Source organism: Vombatus ursinus, unplaced genomic scaffold, assembly GCF_900497805.2.
Source record: "Vombatus ursinus unplaced genomic scaffold, bare-nosed wombat genome assembly UNPS02014909.1, whole genome shotgun sequence".
NCBI classification, from domain to species: Eukaryota; Metazoa; Chordata; class Mammalia; order Diprotodontia; family Vombatidae; genus Vombatus; species Vombatus ursinus.
This window is the reverse complement of record NW_020954687.1, coordinates 11481528-11493752: the sequence shown is the minus strand read 5'-3', so window position 1 is coordinate 11493752 and position 12225 is coordinate 11481528.

Sequence of the window (12225 nt, the reverse complement as noted above, 5' to 3'; positions counted from 1 at the left end):
ACTTGATTTTCAAAATCCTTTTTGAATCCTTCCACGGCCTGAGACCAATTCACATTTTTCTTGGAGTCTTTGGATATAGAACCTTTGACTTTGTTGTCTTCTTCTGAGTATATATTTTGATCTTCCTTGTCACCAAAGTAAATTTCTATAGTTAGAGTTTTTCCCCCATTGTTTGCTCATTTTCCCAGCCAATTACTTGACTTTTTAACTCCTTGTTAAAGTTGGGCTCTGATTCCAGTCTGGGGGGTGTGCTGTCCTGTTTTGCGCAGCTGTTTTCAGAGATATTTCTAGGGACCTGTAAATTTTCAGTTCTTCCAAGGTGGTGTGATCTAAGGAAAGGTGTTTACTCCTCTTCTAGCCTGTGCTCTGGTCTATGAGTGACCACAAGTACTCTTTTCTGCCCTGGAACTGTGAGGAGGGTCTCCTTTCCACTGCTGCCACAAGCTCTGCTATGCTGGTGCTCCTCCTTGCCCCAGGACTGCAACCCAGATCCAAGTATGGGCAAAGCAGCAGAGTCCTGCCTCAGTGCTAGCAAAGAGACCTTTGTAATCTCCTTCTGACCAGTTGTTCCATCCCCTTACTGTCTGTGGGTTGAGAGGCCTGGAAGCAGCTGTTGTTACTGCTGCTGCAGATTTGGTCACTCCTTAGGCCTGCTCCTGCCCTGCTATGGCTGATCTGTGCTGTTGCAACCTGCGCTAGCCTGCGCTCCTCTCTCTCCCAAGAAGTGTGAGGTCCGACATACCTTTCCTACTTATCTTCTAAGTTGTCTTTGGCATTTGTGGGCTGAGAAGTCTGGAAACTGCCCCTGCTGCCAGTGATTCAGTCCCCTGAGACTTGCTCTGGGTTTGCTGGGGCCCCATCTGTGCTAGTGTGGCCTGCACTGGGCTGTTTTTCTCTCTCAGTCTGGTGCAACAGACCTTTTCTGTCAACCTTCAAAGTTGTCTTAGTCTGGAAATTTGTTCCCCTCTATCTTTTTGTGTTTTTTGCTGCTCTAGAATTTATTTAGAGTCATTTTTTTTTTTTAGGCAATTGGGGTTAAGTGACCTGCCCAGGGTCACGCAGCTAGTGTTAAGTGTTTGATCTGAGGCTGGATTTGAACTCAGGTCCTTCTGACTTCAGGGCTGGTGCTCTATCCACTGCACCACCTAGCTGCCCCTTGGAGTCATTTTTAAAAGGTGTTTGGAGGGGTTTGGGGGCAAGCTCAGGGAAGTTCTTGCCTTTACTCCACCATCTTGTCTCTGCCCTCCTAGAAGTTGTTGTTTTGCTAGGTATTCCTTCGCTGAGTCAATTTTGACTTACCCATTCCTTGGTTATTTCCCAAATGAGTACAAACTTGGCAGTCGTAATCACCTCATTAGTTCTTAAAGGGCTGTGTTCTAGAACATGTTACTGTGAGCTTCCTGACAGGTTTCTAATTCTTCTCATTCCTGAAACCAAGTTTGGTGCACAAAATCAACTAAAGCAATGTGCTACTATCAAGGAACCCCTAAATCATTTGTGGGGATGGTACATGGGATGGTGCACAACAACTAGCCTAGTAGTCATCAGTATTTTAGCTAATTTATATTTCTTGAATCGTTTGGCAAATATATTTCTTCTTGTTGCTATTGTTCAATTGTTTCAGTTGAGTCTGACTATTTGTGACCCCATTTGGGGTTTCCTTGGCAAAGATGCTGGAGTGGTTTGCTGTTTCCATCTCCAGCTCATTTTACAGATAAGGAAACTGAGGCAATCAGGTTTAAGTGATTTGCCCAGGGTTACATAGCTAGTAAGTGTCTTATGCTGAATTTGAATTCAGGTTTTTCTGACTCTAGACGTGGCTCTCTATCCATTGAGCCACCTAGGGTCTATAAAGATATTCCTTAAAATCTATCAGTAGGTAAATATTTCTTGAATATCTGTTATATGTACTTCTGGTTGCTGCAAGAAATATAAGAAATATATAAAATGGCTCTTGCCCTCAACGATTTTATAATCTAGTCAAGAATACATTATTAATGCATGAAACACTGAGCATATTACAGAATAAAATTGTGTGATGCAGATTATAAGTGCTTCTGGAAATCAGAGAAAGGGATAATTAATGTTATCTAGAATAGTCAGAGAAGTTTTTAGGAAGAGTTTGGGATTTTTAACTAACCCTTGATGAGCTTGTTAATGGGTATAGGAGAAAGAGGAGGGCATTGCAGATGAGGAGAGAAACAGCCTAAGGGAGTATGGCAGAGAAACCTATTTGTCTGGCTGATAGAGGTACATTTCAGGGTTTAATGGGGAATTACATTGTATAATAAGTAGGGTAGGATCAATTATGAATTTAGTCGTTAGTTTGGATTTGATATAATAGAAAATAGGGAATCACTGAATGTTTTGAAGTTTGATGTGTGAAAAGGGGATGTGTGAAAAGGGGAAGTGCTCCTCTTCAATTGTATGAAGGAGGAAGAAGAGGAACACTTCACCTTTAGAGGCAAGAGACTAGAATCAAGTGATTTGTTTAGGTTGCTGTTGCAGCAATCCAAATATGCTGTGATAAAGATCTAGATATGCAGGAAACTTCTATTTGTCCAGATTCCAAATAAACAGAAAGCTAAAATCATTAAAATTCCTTTCCTCTACTAGATTAAAGATAATTAATGTTCATAATGATGATTCTGAGATACCGTAAGATAGGCATATGCCTTCTGAATAATCAAATAAAGATACAATTATTTTAGACTAGTTTTAGCTTTGTGCATTTTATCATATTTGAATTATTTGAAATTTGCTAATATATGTGTAATGTGTATGGCAACCCTCAATTCACCAGAATATATTTTTGGGGGGATAGGCCATAATGAGGTTAAGTGACTTGCCAGGGTTACACAGCCAATAAGTGTCAAGTGTCTGAGGTCGGATTTGAACTCAGGTCCTCCTGACTCCAGGGTTGGTGCTCTATCCACTGTGTCACCTCGCTGCCACAGTTCACCATAATATTGTTATTGGAAGAACAATCATTCCCACCAATGAGGACAAATTTTGAGTTTTATTTTATTCAGCTCCTTCCATTCACTCTAACCTTCTGTTCTTCAGACAGAATAGGGACTTTTCTGCCTCTGAATTTTTGTTCTCACTGCTCACACCTGGAATTTTCTCCCTTCCTCTTTTTAGATTAAATTAGATAAAACATTTATTGAATATTTGTGTGTGTGTGTGTGTGTGTGTGTGTGTGTGTCTGTTTGTCTTCTTCCAAAAGACCATAAGCTCCTTGAGGGCAAGTTCTGTCTTAATTTTAATTTTATTTTTAATTTTGTGCTTAACACACTTCTGGGCACCTGGTAGATCTTAACGAATGCTTACTTATGAACTGACTTTTACTAGTTTCAGGCAAGATGTTAAAACTGGGATTACAAATATATATATATATATATTTATATATATGTATATATATATAATATATACACACACACACACACACACACACACACACACACACACACACACACACACATATATATATATATATATATATATATATATATATATATATATGAAAGACAGACTCTGCCCTCAAGGAGTTTATAATGTAAAAGACACTGAAGAGTTCTGAAAGGGCTAGGGGAAGCCCCCTATGGAGAGTCAATAGCTGAGTAGTTAGAAATGAGCATGGCTGGGAGTGGAGGAGAACTTCTTTGAATGGAGGTTCTCCAGAGACACTCATCAACTGAAAGAGAATTGGGGAAGAGTGGAGGTGTTGCCAACATGAAAAGGCCTCCTGGGTGGCACTTACACATTATTCTTACATGCTATTTTAAATTTAAGCACGGTTCAAATGCCACCTTCTCTCTGAATTCCTAGGTGATTATTTTTGTGCATAACAACCTTTCCCCTTTTAAATGTCACTTGGCACTTTGTTTTACAGCTCATTGATGTACTTCTCCTATATTATCTATATTAAAGTTATCTCTGTATGTGTCTTTTTATCTTCCAATTGGATTGAAAAGTTCATGAGAGCAAGGATTGTCATTTATCAAAGCTCTGCATTTGCTTCTGCCCCTAGCACAGTGGTCTACACATAGTAGAGTATCTAATTGAATTGAACAAATGAGGACTTAAAATATGTTGAAGGCAATATAGTACATGAGAAAAAATACTGGATTTAGAATGAGAAGACTTGGGTTCAAATCCTGAGTATTCTACTTACTGCCTTTGTGACTTCAGGCAAATTAGTTCATCTTTCTTGGTCTCAATCTGTAAATTTAAAAGACTGGACCACATGATATTGCCCATGGCACTCACCAGATATTGCCCCCCTCTTAAATCTATAGCCTATCAAATAAAAAGATGCCTTCAAATGTTTATATTTAGAAAACCGATTAAGTAACTATGATTGTCATATTCAGAAGATTTTCATCCATTACTCTCTTAGCCTAATAATTTTTTTTCCCTGAATTTCTTAGTGTCTCTAGGCTGAAAATATTATTCCTTTCTAAATCAGAACAGAAAAAAAAATCCAAACCTATGTATTCCAGGTGACATTTTCTCTGGTTAGTAGAAAGTGGAACTGTGAAGTGAAAATGCCTAAGGGGAGCGGGAAGCTATCTATGTCAGATAATAGCAGACTGGTTTAAAAGAACAAGCCCTAGCAAATCATAGACTGAACCAACAACAACAAGAAAAAAATCAAGGAAGGGATAATGACATGCCATAGAACAGAATTGACCGAGACCATGGCAAGGCAACTCATTACAAGTGCAGACATAAAACCTGGAATGAATACAAGGTCAAAAACAGAATTGTCACTTAGGACCTCAATTTCAGGAAACAAATCATATATGGCTGAGACATTGTCATGAAAGGTTGTTTCTTGCCCTTTCATCAGACTTTTTATTGTACTTTTTGATTGATTGTCTTGAATACAAGCAACTACAATAGGGAACAGGCAAAATTATTAGCCACATATTTAAAGAACACAAATATGGAAATAAAACTGAACCAAGCATTTTGTACACTAACTTACAATACTAGAAAAAAGAATACTAGAAAAAAGAAAACACTTCTTTTCATGTCAGCATATGCCTTTGCAATCATTATTTTAAAAATCAGGCATACAGAATAATTAATCTCTCCACCCCCATAGCCCCTGCCTTCTAAATCATTTCTCTATCTTTTGGTTCCTAGATTTCTCGAATTGAACTATAGAACCTCTTTCTGAGGATTTGGTTAAAGTCTCTTTTCTTTTTTTTTAATTTAATTTTTTTTAGTTTTAGTTTTCAGCATTTACTTCCACAAGATTTTGAGTTCCAATTTTTACCCCATCTCACCCCTCCCCCCATCCCAAGATGGCATGCATTCTGAAAACCCCTTCCTCTAGTCTGTTTTTCCTGTTATCTCTCCCCCACTTCCCCTTCTATTTTCCTGTAGGGCAGGATAGATTTCCGTACCCCATTTCCTGTATTTCTTATTTCCCAGTTGCATGTGAAAACAGTTTTTTTTTAAACAAGTGTTTTTAAAACTTTGGGTTCCATATTTTCTCCTTTCCTTGCTCCCCACCCACCCTCATTGAAAAGGCAAGCAACTCAATATAGGCTATACATATGCAGTTACGCAAAACACTTCCATAGTAGACATGCTGTGAAAAACTAACTCTATTTCCCTTATTCCTATCCCACCCTCCCCATTTATTCTGTGACTCTGTCCCTCCTCAGAAGTATTTGCTTCTGAATACCCCCTTTCCCAGTCTACCCTCCTCTCTATCATCCCCCTACTCCCTTGTCCCCTTCCCCTCCTATTTTCCTGTAGAGTAAGACAGATTTCCATACCCAATTGAGTATGTATGTTATTCCCTCCTTAAGTCAAATTCTATGAGAATAAGATTCACTCATTCCCTCTCACTTTCCCCCATTTCCCCTCCACTGTAAGAGCCTTTTCTTTTCTGTTTTTTTATGAGATAATTTACCTCATTCTACCTCTCCCTTTCTCCTTCTCCTAGTATATTCCTCTCTCACCCCTTAATTTTATTCTCCAGATATGACCCCTTCATCTTCAACTCACCCTGTGCCCTCTATCTATCTATCCATCTATCTATCATATACATATAATATACACATACATATAATTTTTTCCCTCCAACTACCCTAATACTGACAAAGGTCTCATGAGTTACAAATATCATCTTTCCATGCAGGGATGTAAACAGTTCAACCTTAATAAGTCTCTTATGATTTCTCTTTCCTGTTTACCTCTTCATGTTCCACTTGAGTCTTGTATTGGAAAGTCAAATTTTCTATTCAGCTCTGGTCTTTTCATCAAGAATGCTTGAAAGTCCTCTATTTCACTGAATGACCATTTTTTCCCCTGAAGAATTATACTCAGTTTTGCTGGGTAGGTGATTCTTGGTTGTAATCCTATCTCCTTTGCCCTCCAGAATATTATATTCCATGCCCTGCAGTTCCTTAATGTAGAAGCTGCTAAATCTAGTGTTATCCTGATTGTGCTTCCACAATACTTGAATTGTTTCTTTCTGGATGCTTGTAATATTTTTTCTTTGACCTGGGAACTCTGGAATTTGGCTACAATATTCCTAGGAGTTTTCCTTTGGGGATCTCTTTCAGGAGGACATCAGTGGATTTTTTCAATTTTATATTTTGCCCTCTGGTTCCAAAATATCAGGGCAGTTTTCCTTGATCATTTTTTGAAAGATGATGTCTAGGCTCTTTTTTTGATCATGACTTTCAGATAGTCCAATAATTTTTAAATTCTCTCTCCTGGATCTATTTTCCAGGTCAGTTGTTTTTCCAATGAGATATTTCACATTGTTTTCTAATTTTTCATTCTTTTGGATTTGTTTTACAGTGTCTTGATTTCTCATAAAATCACTTGGTTCCAATTGCTCTATTCTGATTTTTAAGGAAGTATTTTCTTCAGTGATCTTTTGGACTTCCTTTTCCATTTGGCCAATTTTGCTTTTTAGGGCATTCTTCTCCTCATTGGCTTTTTGGACCTCTTTTGCCATTTGGGTTAGGCTATTTTTTAAGGTGTTATTTTCTTAGGTCTCCTTTAGCAAGCTGTTAACTTGCTTTTCATGATTTTCTTGCATCACTCTCATTTCTCTTCCCAGTTTTTCCTCTACTTCTCTTACTTGCTTCTCAAAATCCCTTTTGAGCTCTTCCAAGGCCTGGGATTGATTCATATTTTTCTTGGAAGTTTTGGCTGTAGGAGCTTTGATTTTTTTTTTCTTCTTCTGGTTGTATTTTTATCTTCTTTGTCACCAAAGTAAGATAATATAGTCTGACTCTTTTTGTGCTGCTTGCTCATGATCCCAACTAATTACTTGAGTTTTAAACTCTTTGTTAAGGTAAGAATCTGCTTCCAATGTGAAGAGTGCACTGTCCCAAGCTTCAGGGGTTTGTACAGCTGTTTTCAGAGATACTTCTAGGGACCTGAAAAGTGTCAGTTCTTCCAAGTTGCTATGATAAGGGGCGAGGTGTTTCTTCTGCACCACCAGAACAAGCTCCACCACATCACAACAAGCTCCTCCTTGCCAGCTCCTACTTGCCCCAGGACCGCCCCTCAGAACTGTGACCCAGATCCAAGCACGGGCAAAGCAAGAGATTCCTGCCTCAGCCCTGGCAAAGAGATCCTTGCAATCGCCCTCTGATCAGCCACTGGATTCCCCCTCAGTCTGTGGGCCGTAAGCTCAGGAGGCAGCTGTGGCCCTCACTTGATACTTGCGGCTGAGACCTAGCTTCTTTTTTCACCACAGTCACAGGCTTTTCCCAATGACCTTCTAAGGTGTCTTTGATGTTTGTGGGTTGAGAAGTCTGGAAACTGCCACCGCTGCCCACGATTCAGTCCTCTAAGGCCTGCTCCAGGTTTGCTGCGGCCTGCGCGCCCACGCCGCACTGCGCTCCTCTCCCAGGCCGGCGCGATATACCTTTCCGATCAGCCATCCAGGTTGTCTTGGGCTGGAAATTTGTTTTACTCTGTTTTTTTGTGGGTTCTGCTGCTTTACAATTTGTTTAGAGTCATTTTTTATAGGTATTTGGAGGGGTTTGGGGGAAAGCTCTAGCAAGTCACTCCTTTCCCTCTACCATCTTGGCTCCACCCTTTTTAAAGTCTCTTTTCAAATCTTCTTAAACTTAAATCTTGTTAGGACATTTAGACTTGTAGCAGGTAGTATGGACTGAAATCAGGAATTACAAATGGTGGACTTGGAATTAGGAAGAAATGGGTTCAGATTTCAACTTTTGAGACTCTATTGTGAGGTGATAGACAAATCTCTGAACTTAAGAAGTCTAAGACTAATCAAGGGATCATAGTTCTAGAACTACAATGGTCCTCAGGGGCCATCTAATTCAGCATTCTCATTTTAAAATCAGGGAAAATAGAGCCCAAGAAAGTTAAATAACTTGTGTAACAAGGTTGACCCTGACTCCACTCTTTCTATACCAGCCTACTAATTTCTTCTTTCACCCACAGTATTTGTAGACACCTTGAAGGGATTGGATAGTTTCTGCCATTGATTCAGTCCTTTACTACCTGTATTCTTCCATTTTAGGGGCCCAGTGACTAATACTCCACTTCCATTTAACCACTTAACATAAGATTAAATTTTACAAAGGGATATTTACTTAAAAGATACAGCAATAACAAATATACAATCATGTTGCCCAATGGGAGAGATACCTAATACCCCTCTGTTGTTGGTTAGTGAGTCATTTCAGTTTAGTCTGACTCTCCATGATTGCATTTGGGGTTTTCTGGACAAAGAAACTGTAGTGGTTTGCCATTTCTTTCTCCAGTTCATTTTACAGATAAGAAATTGAGGCAAACAGGTTTAAGTGACTTGCCTAGGGTCACATAGCTAGTAAGTGTTTGAGGCCAGATTTAAACTCAGGTCCTTCTGACTTCAGGGCCTACGCTGTCTCCATTACACCACCTAGCTGCCCAACTAATAATACCTGTCTACATCACCTCAGTATAGGGGTTGGAATTAGGTGTTGTGGATTAGGTTTGAAGCTGTACTAACTTCTGCTGGGCTAGAGTTTGAAGCCAGCTAGCTGCAACACCTGACCTGGCCTTCTGAAACCCCATGGCAGTCCTATGGTAGATCAAAGATTCCACTCTCTCCACTTAGAATGGAAAAGAATCAACAAAAGGCCAAAGACTCAGGACTGTTTCTCAGGTCCATACAGACTCCCACTTACTGTATTGTTTAACCATGAGTTGTGGAATTACTTCACTCCTTCAGATATGAGCACAGCAAGAGTTGTAGATGGTGCTGACTTTTGAAAACATTGGCTATGCAGCCAATAGTAAAAGGATCCTCCAAATCATGTACTGGTACAAAGTAGGATGCTAATGAGTGCTCTAGCTTTCAAGAAGAATGACCTCAGTGTCTTCCATATAGGTGGCATCATTTTACAAACTAATGGTGTCTGCACATGTACCAAGACTCCCATTATACTTGTCCAAGGCAACACAAGCAATAAGTGTCAGAGATGGGATTTGAACCCCGGTCTTATGACCCTGTAATTTGTGCTTTTCCCTCTATGACACATTTCTCTCTTATATAGTTAATAGATGGATTACATCTTTCTTGGAACCTTGATGCATTGATGAATTCTTGCGCCAAATTTTCAAAACTGATTTTGACCATTAAAGTTCATGTTAGCCAATTACATTTACATTAGCCTCACATATATTTAGTATTTCTATACATTTACTAGGATATGTTCTTTTTACTCTTCTAAAATCATTAGGTAGACAGACCACAGGCATATCTTTCCAGAAACAGGTTCACATAAAACCTTAACAAAAATGAACTAGAAAAAAAATAGGCCAAGTACATTTTCTAGGTTGCTTTTCATTAGAACAATTACCCAATTTCCTTTAGGCAAATGCTGATTTCTTCTAGTTCCTGAGCCCAGGGGACAGAGTTTGTTTTCATTGCAGTGGGAGCTGCTCACAGAATACATTTGACTTTCTAGCAAACTGTAAGGCTTCACACCAAGCTCCATTTTCTAGTAGGAAATGCATTATTCCCAAAATAGAGAACTGAGGGGAGAAGGAGACAGCATTGAAAGCTTGCATGCGCTCTTTTCTCCTTAAACATATGTACAAGGCTCCCTGCATAGACACTGAAATTCCTTGGAAGCAGACCAAGAAGCTAGGACAGAAGGAGAATTTGGTTCTTTTTTCTCTTCAGGTACCTCATTATTGTGCTATCTATAAAGTAGAGTTGAAGCTGAAATGTTGAAAAAAATTAAAATTATTCTATTCCTCCAAAACCTTGTTACTCCTTAGCCAGTGGGCATCATTGTCAATGTTCCATGGTGTTACTAAATAATTATGCTATGTGATAGGAACTTGGAAATATGAGTCTTGTCTTTATTATTTTAAGCTCCATGAGGGCAAGAACCATATCCTATCTAAAATTTATATCTCCTGTAGTTCTTAACACAGTGTACTTTATGTAACATACATATATTTTATGAAAGCATGAGGGGAATATAAAATAATACAAAATAAATACAAAGTGATTTGTGTGTGGAAGGAGGTGATAGTGGAATTACTGCTGCAGCAATTAGGGGAATCTTCTTGTAGAAAGTGAATTTTGAGCTAACCCTTGAAGGGAGCTGGGATTCCAAGAGTTAGGGATGAAGAGGGAGAACATTTTAGATGTGGGGGACAATCTTTACTAAGGCATGAAGATGGGAAATGGAACATAGAGTGGGTCAGTCTGGCTGGATAGTAGTGGGAATAACGTGTAAGCACCTGGAAAGATAGATAGGAATCTGATTGTGAAGGATTTTAAATGCCCAATAAATGTTTTTTATTTAAATTTTATATTAGAAGTGATATAGTCAAGCAGGGGAGTGAATGGGTATTCTTATTTCTGAAAGCTAGTTCATTTCTGAACTAGAGAATAGTTCTGCCCTAAGACATAGTGCTAGGATAGTGAAGGATGGAAGGAAACGGGTATTTATTAAAAGCTATTATGTGCTAGGCACTGTGCTAGGGGATAAGACTTGAGCAATCTCTAGTTATATGAAGTACCTGGACACTAGGTTGAGTTTGAAACCAACTCTAGGACTAGCTTTGTTCTAGGTTGGGCCTATGGTGTGGCTTCCAAATTTCTGGATTAAACCATTCCCTGTGATGGATTCAAACTTACAAGCTGATCTAATTTATCTGGTAACATAAGTATTACATAGATTGAAAATGATTTGGTCTTTGGTTTACTTCTTTGGAACCTTTCCAAGTCTAAGCTGACCCATCTGAGTCCAGATCTGCATCCCTAGGGCTGATTTGGAACTGAGCTAACTTTTGGAGGCTTCAGGGAGAAGAGGAAAGGAGAGGAGGACAGGTAAGTTATTGGGTGAATGACCTTTTGTTTCTAAATTTTACTCAATATTAATCTACAGAAATCCTGGCTGTGAAAGCTGAGTCAAATCTGTCTGGCTAACAATGTAGTTGGAACCAACCATCTTATATTTTTATAAGTCAGCACAAAAATCTTCCAGTACATCTGCCACTCTAATTTATACCTAAGAGGATAAAACTGACCAGAAAGACCATGAAAATGACGAAATTTATTCCCATTTGTTCAATTATAGTCTCTATTTCAGAAATGTAGGTATATTGTTAATATACTTTGGGTATGTACTCTGACTATTGGAACAGGCATATGTTGACCATAAAATCTAGTAACATAAAGGAATTTAACACTCTTGAAACATCTGTGGATTATTCCCTAAACCATTTTGCTTGAGAAATATAAGCTGAAAAGCTGGTGTGGGACAGACTATAGTGCAGTAAGGACTCTACTTTCATGTTCCATACTGAAGATAAAATTAATAGGAACACCTAACTTAGTTTTCTTTCCTATACTCTAACAGCAATAATGGACATTTATTAATATAGTACTTTAATGTTTGCAAAGTGCTTTATTCTCATTACCTTGTCCTCTCCTATACTTCTTTCTCTTACAGCTCAAAACAAGTCACTTACATTTTTTTCTTTTCTTTTTTAGCTGCTTTGCTTTTCATAAGATTCTTTTCTTAGTCCTTATTAAGTTAGATGATGAAGTTCTCCAGATGCTCCAGTTTGCAAATGGTATTGTGCTCATTGCACTAAGCCCAAGAACAACACAGAGCCTCTTGGAAGAGCTCTGAAATCATACAGAGGAGCTTGGGCTGTTCATTCACACAGGGAAGACCTAACCGATGAAGAGTGTCTATTGTCCAG